Below are 10,635 nucleotides of genomic sequence, written 5' to 3'. Positions count from 1 at the left end.
TTAAGACAATACAAGTGTTGCAACTAAGTTAGTAATGTTACTCGTGTTCAACAGTTGCAATACGGCTCTCAGAAAAAAAAATCCACAGACATTTATTGCTACAAGGATTTTGCTATGTGTTTTTCATTGAATACGATTCATCGTCACTTGTTCCCCTAAGTTTAGAACAATTAATGAACAATTTCATAACACCATAAATTAACAGTCTGCAAATACACCTCACTCTTCCCAGTCATGATGTACCTTCAAGGTAGTACCTACAGCCCCCTGAATGGCACCGCAGCCAAATACTCCAACTCCTGTTAAAATGTCCTCCTTAAAGTGCCCACTCAGTGTTTGAAACAAATTATTCATGCTCCAGGTATTACGATATTTATTTTATTAGCATTTCCATCTATATATGTCCATATTTATTTTTTGGTCATTTGATCGTTATGCACATTTGTATTTGTTATGTAATAAAATGTGTTGCAATTAGTGCTTGCCCGCATTTATTCAAATTAAAATTGTAGCACTTAGCTGCCTGTAATAAGGAGCTCACCTTAAAAACAAACACTTCTTTTGCTTACATTACTGTAGCCCTTGAACAACTTACTACTTTGCACAGACGTCAGCCTGCATGTTAATAACTGTCACCCTAAATAGCTAATCCAGACCATACATTTCCAATTTGTCCCACTTTTACAAATACATAGTGAAAGGAGAAAGAGTGATTTCTGTCTGTATTTATATGTACACATTAGCACAAATGGAAAGCTGGGAGCCCTACAAATAAACCACAACAATGTTCCAATCAATTTGGTTCAATTGTTTCAAGCATTGCAATATTTAACAATAATAATGGTATTGTGGGATGAAATAGCCCTGGGATGCGAGACATAAAGTACAATATAAGGTCCTGCACTTTCAAAGCAAAAGGAAGGGAAAGGTGCTAAAATGACCAAATATGGAAAGAGGCAAACTGACTGCAGTCAATATACTGGTTACCTATATAGAGTGAAGGATCAGCTTTTAAACCTTCGCCTTGACTAACCCACAGGGAATACTGAGGTACACTCAAAAAGAAAATGCACTCTGGCATTTTTCAAGCATAAACAATTATGAGGCAAAGTCTTGTACAGGTGAGTTACATGCATAGAAACATGTTTCTGAATTTTGAAAGTATAATAGAGATTGGTGAGGTGAGGAAAGTGGTGTAGAGAGAGGGAGGACGAGAAGAGTAAGGTGTAGCTTGCTATTTGTGGACATATTCTGCAAACAGGGAATGTTCTCTTCTACTTCCCATGCACTCATTGACCCTGACCGCAATAAACCTGATGTTTTGTGTTGTGGCTGGGGGTGGGAGGGTACCTGCAATAATCCTGCTAAAGAAGCAATGAATATTATCTTTGGTTAGCCTGGCCCGTCTACCTCCAGACTTCTATTAAAGGTTGATATTTGCCTATCATTGGGGGATTAGGTCAACTAGAGAGACGGCATAACTGCATGTCACAGAGGCACCTTTTTTCCAGTCCTTTTTTAGTCCTGGAAATATTCCAATTGTCTGAAGTAATGGCTATGGGGGCAAAATACTAAACCACTGTCGCTTCTTTCAATGCATAATATGCAGAAAGAAAGCACTTGATTTGAGGCTTTAGGCGCTTTGATGTTCAAGTCTTTGCTTTCAACAGACTTCATGGGTTATTCTTTACCAACAACTGTAGTTTTAGGTTCAAACTACCATTTCATTGTTATTGGAACCAGAATGCAATGCGATGATGAGAACAGGTTTAGGATCTCAAACCTTATATTGCTAATTTGAAATATTGTTAATCTTCCCTCTGATTTATACATGTGATAGTCAACTGCTTTTAGTTATTGTTTGATAAATACATGCAGCTTGTTGTTATGTATTATGTGCATACAAGCTAGAGACAGAATACCTTTAAGGTAATGAGACATTCTCACTTATAGGTAATTTGAACTAAAACAGATATCACTCCCAGCACAGCTTCAAGTAATATATAGTTATAGATTGTGTTTAGGAGAATGCACATCACTTCCACTTCAACTTCAAATAATCTTCTTTCAAAAACAACATCCAGTGTATCACTCATAGCTAATTTCTGATGATAGGTAGTCAAAGACAGTCTGTTTAATAGATGAAATGTCACTTATAGGCGCTGAGTAGATGGGGAAATGAGGCGACTGTGCACAGTGTCAGTATGGCTGGAGACGAAACACTATTGGCTTTAAATTCATGGGCATAAACTACCTGGTTGGTAGTGAGTCATTTTGAGGACAATCAGGAATCCATACCTGATGTAAAATTATTTGAAGGTAGAGTGATAAGTAGAAAGCTAACTAAGTAGCACATCAGGTTGCATAGCTGTTTTTAGATGATTTTGTTCAATGTTGCCTGTAAATTGCACTGCTTCCTTAAAGAAATAGGTGCTGTAAAATGCGCAGTTGGGCCAGAGGATGGGTTAGGCTGAACGTTTGCTCATATTCAGGGAGGGGGTGTGCGAATTTCTGCCAAATAGTAGCAATTTAAAGTTGCCACTCATGAACACAATGCTGCGTTTGAACAGTTTGACAAGCAAATAACATCTTTAGAAGTATATCTTTTGATAAAGCTCAACGGAACGTGCACACAATTAGAGGGTATTGTGGATATAGTCTGAAAAAAAACAGAATGTAAGGAAAACTATTATCGGAAGAATACCGGTGGATTTAAGTTTAAGACACATATTTCCCTTTGGATATGGCTTTTTAGTGTTCCTATAGCATTGTTAGATGGACATTTAGAAAACGATGCTTTGTCCAGCATGTGGGAAGCTTGCTTTTAACATAGTTGGCCCTCAAAGTGCTCTTTCAGTAAGTGTGGGGGTGGGAGGGCACCAACTGGGGGAGGGCAAAGTGGCAATTAGGATGGAATTGTGCCTCTTTGCCACCTCCTAGCGATGCCTATTGTCCCTGCTCTTCTTCTCCTTTTACTGTATCTACTCTCTGGTAAAGTGCCACTCTTCACTCTATATGCTTCTGCTTCACACTTCTACCTTTCTATTTTGGATGCAACACCTGCATAGATTGATCAGTCATCAGTTTGCCCTATTCACATTGTAGTTTCCGCTCTCTTTGTGTCTTTAGAGAGGGGGATTCTGAGAAAGGAGGGCATGAAGCGAGGACATGGGACGGGGTAGGAGGGTGTGCAGAGTTTTCAGTTAGCCGAGGTTGCCGCATCTTATTTACATCTAAATGTTTGAGCAGTGTCTCACAACACACCTCTCAATCCTATTCCTACTTAACCATCATTGGGGTCTTCATAGGCTATTCTGGGCCTGAATCTTAGAGTCATGCTACAGCAGAAAAGAGGTGTTCAGTAGAGGAATGCCACTTTTCTAAACAGCATCATATTCTGTCAAACAACAAACATAGCGGACGGACCTCAAGTACACCATTTCATTTGATTGTCACATGTCTATGCCATATAGCCTGAGAAAGGCCACGATGACCACCATTTTGATAGTACTGACACTACAGGGATTCTTTCATGCAAGAATCTGAAATGAGGAGAACGCATTTATGTATTGGTGTTTGTATTTGGGTCTCAAGCACAGATGGAAGTGTAATATAAATGATTGGTATGGCTTATTAGTACCCAGCGAGGGGGGAGTGGTGACCTCCCAGCCAATGAGGAGGCTCGGAACAGGGGTATTACCGGACAGTAATCCCACTGCCCTGAGTCTCTTCAATGCAGGAGGCTGCCATCTTCCCCACCGGGTATCGTGGTAAGTGCCCTGCCTCCATCTCCCACTACCATGTAGCCCATTTCACCCTCTTTTCGTCAGATTTTCCTCCCCCTCCAGCCCCACTTACATGGCATACCGTCTCATTTTTTCTGGAGCGGACACGTCAGAGACACTTCTGTCCTTGGCACGTCTGCTCCTGAGCTGCGACAAACTGCCATGGAAAGGGAGAAGGGACTACACATAATCCCTGTAGTCCATTCTCCCTTTTCATGGTGGATCGTTGTCTTTGTTGACTTTTGTCCTATTTTATTAATGGCCACCATGGAAAGGGAGAAGGGACTACGTATTTCCTTCCACAGCAGCATTTATTTTCTCCATTTTTATTTTTTTTGCGAAATGCATGAGCAAAGAAATAAGCGTTTATTACCCCGATCCAACGGGCCGCGGTACTGATAGCAATAAGCCCCTTGCTTGGTGGGGTACTACCACATCCGGTAATGATGCAGGGCCTTCGTTACTATGGCATCCAGGGCATTACCTGATGCAGTAATATCCCCCGGGCTCGGGGTTTACTGCTTGAGTGAGTACGTTTAGTTCAAAGTCTCAAGAAAATCATCCTGGAAGATGTTCTCTTTCTCCCGAGCCAAATATTGAATCTATTGAATCAGCTCAGCTCGGATCAAGCAAGCACTGCCCATTGGCCGAGTTACTGCCTGCCTGAGACACACAAAGCATGTACAGCTCTGCAGCCAGGACCATAACAACCATACCCATGGATGTCTTTGCTATCAGCAGCAATGCCCAGACTGGCCTACAAGGCAATAGGGTAATTCTGAAGTGCAGGCCCAATAGTCTAGAGTGGGCCACTTTCTTTTGTCAAAATAGGCACTTTTTTTTTAAACCAAAGTGATGCCGTTTGAGGGGTTACTTCACTGTCAACTGATACTTTAGACTGGTGCAAATTAACATATATTTCTTAAATGCAATATTTGCAACACATTTTCCCCAAATACTTTTGCTTGGGTACTTCAAACAGTCTTTCATTAAAGGAAATAATACCATTTACGAATGTGGGCAACCTCTTTATTGATGCCTGAGTCACGTGTGTGCCCAACTCTGACCTTAGCACACCCTTTCTTCTATGTGAAGGGACATTTCCAATTATAAGAACCTCACATAGCACAAGTTACCTAGAAATCCATGGATAGTTAAAGTGATTAACACAGATAAGCTCCGGTTTTAGTTTAGGATATTAGGTATCGCTTAAGACACCTGTAAACCAAAATTAATGCATTAGTGTACAGATAGGGATAAACGGCATATGATGGACACACAGCTTATGGGTGGTGTTTGGTTATTTGCCAACGCATTGACTGCCCATGTCCACGCTAATCCCTATGGCAATTCCCACCCACTTCCTGTCCCTCCCTGCCCAAAACAACTCAATACAGGAACTCTTTGAGTTTGCTTTAATTAAACCATACAATTAAAATTTGTACTCAAAGTGCCTGCCAGTGTTTTTCAAAGCAATCTTCTGAGAGTACTCAGGCCAGGTACTCACACCATTTTGCACGTGCTACCCTCAACGTCCAGTTAATACAACTATGGCTGTGCCTTGCAAGTGCCTTTACCATGCCTACACAAAGGCCCAAATTGTTGGCATTGCCAAAGTTTGTTAGGATTTGTTTATACTTATGTCTACTAGCTTGACTTAAAACAAGGTTTGCTTTTATGTTGGTAGTCACATTTTTGTAACAACGAACTGGACGTTTGTGACAAAGAATCTCCATACCTAACTGAGTTTGTTATCCTTCTTCTTTTAGTGTGTGTCTTAAAGTGCTAATAATCGAGCAGTGCTAAATAGATTTTTCAGGTTTGCATTATTACATGTTTTTAGAGCCGACAAAGTGCACTATCGTGCTCCTCTGTTAGTGGCCCCAAAGGCTACCGAAAGAAGGCAACCAAAAAAAACACCCGTAAAAATAATCAAAGAAGACCACATAAGCACTGCACCTCTTTGCAAGGGAAAACAAGGTGTATTACATGCAAAATGGTCTCAAACAGTCCAGTACAACCAAACTGACACAAAGACCATCACATCCCATGAAGTTACACGTTATATAGTGGGAAAATGCAAAATGTGGTTATACAGATAACAATATTATCTCACTACCCTCATTGGCTACCACCTAAAGAACATGCTAATCCCCTCCTATAGTGCCTGGACCGATTGGCCACCCACTTTCTAAACTAATACCCTGACACATGGTCCTTAAACATAGTCACAGTCGGATCCAAGTATGGGATTGGTTACTCAAGTATAATGGCGTATTGATAATGCAAGACTGTCATGTGATGTCCACCCCTCCTTTCCAGATACACAGGAAGTAAACTGGCAAGCCCAACTCAGCATTGATATGACAATAGGTATGACAATAGGCCTTCTCATTATACCAGATGCAGTGGTGCACAAAGGTTGCCTCCTCAATCTTTTACTTAATTTTCTGGCATCAGCTCTGCTCCTCCTATCTCAAATTTCAAGACGTTCCAAACACAATTCCCCCCTTATCTCTTTCAGACACCAGGTACCCAGTAATGATGTGACTAGAACATGGTTTTTGGATCTGACTTTAAGAAATGTATTTGCTTCGGTTGTGTATATTGGTGTAATTAATATGGGGAGGGTAGTAGTGCTCTTAAATCTTTGCTTAGCCTCTTGGCATCACAAAACCTTATGCCCTGTTCTCATGAATTCATCCTTCAAAGGGCTCATCACTACCCACTCACATTCCATTCCAACCCTGTTCAGGCCCCGTGGTTGGATACAATTAGTGGTTCTCTGTGCGCCTCGGGTGGCTCTGACCTCAGCTTTTCTCCTGGGGAACAGCAAAGGGGATTTGTTTTTCAAGCTAGCTACACAGAGCCACAGATCCACATCAGTGCCTATGTTATATTCTGTTTATAACATTCTTGAACCTCCACTACTGAAATGGCGTTACTCTTGTCCTGCTAGCACACTGACCTCGCTGGTACTGCAGCATTTTTCTGACTCTATCTTCCATCTTCCTTGACTCCTCTCACACACAATACATTGGTCCCTACCAGTACCTTCATCAATTATACACAGGCACTATAATGCTGCCCTATCTATTACCTTGGCAACCGCAACAGTAGTAAATGTGTTGCTCTTTCTGTGTTGCTACATGTGAGTATCTAATATGTGTCAAACCTCGCTAAAACAATATGTGCAACCCTCAATCTGTCGCTGCGATCATTCAGGCTAATAGGTTTTCCACAGCCTATACCTTTTTTGTCCTGCTGGAAATCTGGAACGCTGGACATGCATCAACGCTATCATGTAGAACTGCATAATTGTTTCACTGCCCTCCCTCAGTCCCATGTCACTTAATTTAACAAACATATATATAGTCTCACCAGGCAGTCACTGGACCACACAGTCTACTATGGTGGTCCAACTGTGGCAGACACAACATTCATTCCCTCCACTGTTGCTGTTAATCACAGAAGTTGCTAGGGCTATCTACAGTAGTGACCTAGAGGAGAATCAGTGAAATCAATTAAACGCTTTGCTATTCCCATTTATGCTATGCTATTTTGTCTTTCATTACACACCAATTGCCATTTTCACTGTTTTTAGGAGTGTGAGGAGGTAGGGTAGGGGACTAATGCACTAGCAGGGGGAGTGGCCAAGCTTGCTTTCTTGCAATGCTGATATGCGCAGATATGAAAGGTTAGGGATCTCTGTACAGTGTAAGCTTTAGTTAACGTGCATTCCAGGTTCCTAAAATATTCTTTGTGTGGTTGTCTTTGTGTCTATCAGAGAGGTGCTTTATGAGAGTGGGGAGTTGTGTTGATGTATCTGTGGTGGGTTAGTCTGGTGTTTAGGCAAATTAAGTGCAGACAAATGACTTTGGATGGTGTATGTTCCATTGTGTAACCTGTGTTTCTGTGAACACTTTTTTGAAGTGGTTATTATTATCATATATTTCTGCAATTGTATTCTGCCGAATTTGATTGCATGAACGTACCATGCAACCGTGGACATTTCGGGATTTCAAAGTGCACTTAATGCAGCAAAAGCTACCATTTGTTTACCCTGGTGACTCACCAAGGAGCCAAATACTAGTGGAGTAATGGACCACAGGATCAACTCACAAGGAAACTAAGGACCGGAGGTGAGTGACTCACAAGAGCATCCAAGAACCAGAAGGGAAAAGGACCAGAACAGCCAACCCCAGAGGCGCAACTGTACAGAAACATTACCTTTACCATAGTTTTACTACAGTCCATATTTAGTTTTGGGTATAAAGCAAGCCAAAACACTCGAGCACAGCTAGAAAGGAGAAGATGTGCGAGGCAGGACAGACAGTTGAGCCTATGTTAATCCCTTTATCCATTCCCACAAACTATCTAACAAATTCTACTGGGATCTCTTTGTGCTGGCTCTTTCAAGCAGTAGCATCAAAGTTTGGCCTGCCAGGGTTATTACTAAGTAGTCTGTTGAGTGTGAATGACTTAATGGTTATTGTAAATGCACTAATGGAGTGACACAAATGTGTTAACCAAGTGCGTTTCCAGCCTCTTGATTTAGATCTGGAAAACAATTTTGACTTGTGTATGGGTATTAGGTATTAGTCATATGCCAGGCACTCTTATCATATGACGAGGCAATCACACCACTTTCGACCTGTTGATATCTTTTTGCCAGATAGTACCAGTATGTGAGTACCTGGCAAATGCCTATCCCATGTCAACCAAAGGTCAAAAATGTTATAAGTGCCAATGCTTGTGCTCTATTGAAGTGACTGCAGCCAGATGATTACTGGCAATAGAAACATCTATTGCGTTTAAGTTATTGCGTTGGGCCTGCCCAAAGTATTGCATTTCTGTTTTGCTCAATTACTGTTAATTTTAATTGTAAATAAAAATGTTTATTAAGCGCATGATACGGTAATAATTTAAAATTAAATTGAATATTAATGAGACACCTGTCATTGTTTGATTGATTGACTTCCTGTACTATGCACATAGGAAAATGGCATGTTTACCTACTGACACTGTTTAGAGTCTTACTAGGTTCTAATTTCATGCCAATCAATGTTTGTAATCGTGTGTTTTAGTGCAAATGATGACTCACAGGTAACACAAACAAACATGTTCTGTAGAGATGTGCTCATTAAAATAGGCAACGTTGAGGAAAACTTCTCTGAGGTCAAAATGTGTTTAGATGAAGTCAGTCATTGGATGTCTGCAAACACGCTTCAAATTAACCTGAGTAAAACGGAGGTAGCACTGTTTGGGCGCCAAATAGCTTCTTGACATAGAGAGGCGCCCACATGTTTCATGTTTTCTAGGGGCTGAACTTGATTTTGCAGCCAAGCTTGGTACAAGAAGTCTTTGATTCTCTACGGTCTTTATGGCAAGCCCTGCTATTTGTCCCTGTTGATGATCACGTGGCTGTAGTGAGAGCTTTAGTGAATTTGCAGTTGGACTGCTGCAGCAGTCTCCTTGCCTGCTTTCCAGACAGACAACGGCAGAGGTTGCAGAAAGCTGAAAATGCTGCCGTAAAACTGGTCTGTCGGGTATGGAAATTCTCCACCATTTTGATCTCGAGGCGTTCCCTTAACTGGTTGGCTGTGGGGGATAAAATAGATTTTAGGGTGAGCTGTTTGATGTTTAAATGTTCCATCTTATTTGATTAATAAAATCAGTAGATGTCAACCAGCGAGGACACTACTCTCAGGGGATCAGCAGCTTATGCCAACTACTTCTTCTACTTGTGTCTCCAGGGGACACAGACTATTTGCAGTACACATTCTCAGGTTTTGGAATTCCTTTCCCCTGGAAATTAGACTAATAAAATATCTGTATCAGTTTTTAAAAGCCCTCAAAATGTACCTTTTTAAATAAGGAGTTTAAGCGGCGCGTGTATATCACCTATCTGCTTTGTCTCTGAGCTAGTTTTTTATGTGCATCTATTCTCCTGAACAAGCTGTGCCTTTATACGGTTAAGTCCAGTTCAAGTGGGATAAAAATACCCAAATCAAATCAAGTCTAATGTGTGTCAAATAATATCTTATATAATTTGCATGCACTGCGGGATCATAGAATTATTCTTATTGTTTTAATCTTTCTGTCGTAGGATTAATCGAGTGCCATTTTGTTTTTATTATTCCAGAAAATGTCTAATCTAGCGACAATGCAACAAGAGCCAATGACAATTGCAAACCAAAAGTCAAGCCATGACATAATGTTCTTGAAATCAATATGTTCTTGTGTGCAAAAAGTGACCTAACCAGTCTCTAGGGTCCAGAAACGGACCAAGGTGTAGGAGAGGATTGTGGTTAGCAGTCAGTAGTACCTTTTTAGCAGTTCCTGGTGGTACTGTGTGAGCATGCAAAAGGCAGAACCAGAGGTTCCTGGTGGTCCAAATGTGTCAAACGATTCTTGAAACACTGCACCAAGAACCTCAATGGTGAAAAACACTAGGTTTTAGGCTGTCTTGGCACTCAGGGTTCTGTGAGTCCCAATCCAAGGGCTCCAGGACAAGATGAGCTGTGGTGGGCAGAGAAGCAGTTCTTGCTCCCGCAACAGGTCACTTTTCAGGTTGCTGTGAGTCCCACTAAAGGAAACCAGGGACAAAATGGGTCCTTGTTCTCGCTCTTCCAAAAACAGGGGAGAATTACATGCAACTGCAGTGGTCTTTCAATGCATGTGAGGTCCTGGGTACTGCCGTGGTTTACAGAGAGGCAGGCCTTGTTCCAGCAGCAGGTTTACCCCCATGGTCCCTGGGGATGGTTAGGGGACTGAGCTCGCCTCTGCCTTAGAACACCTGGCTTCACATCACAACTGGAGAACTCTGGAAAGGACTGCTCTCCACTCA

The sequence above is a fragment of the Ambystoma mexicanum genome, chromosome 4q (genome assembly GCF_040938575.1).
Source record: "Ambystoma mexicanum isolate Mex_15411 chromosome 4q, UKY_AmexF1_1, whole genome shotgun sequence".
Classification (NCBI taxonomy): Eukaryota; Metazoa; Chordata; class Amphibia; order Caudata; family Ambystomatidae; genus Ambystoma; species Ambystoma mexicanum.
Note: the sequence above shows the minus strand (reverse complement) of the source record.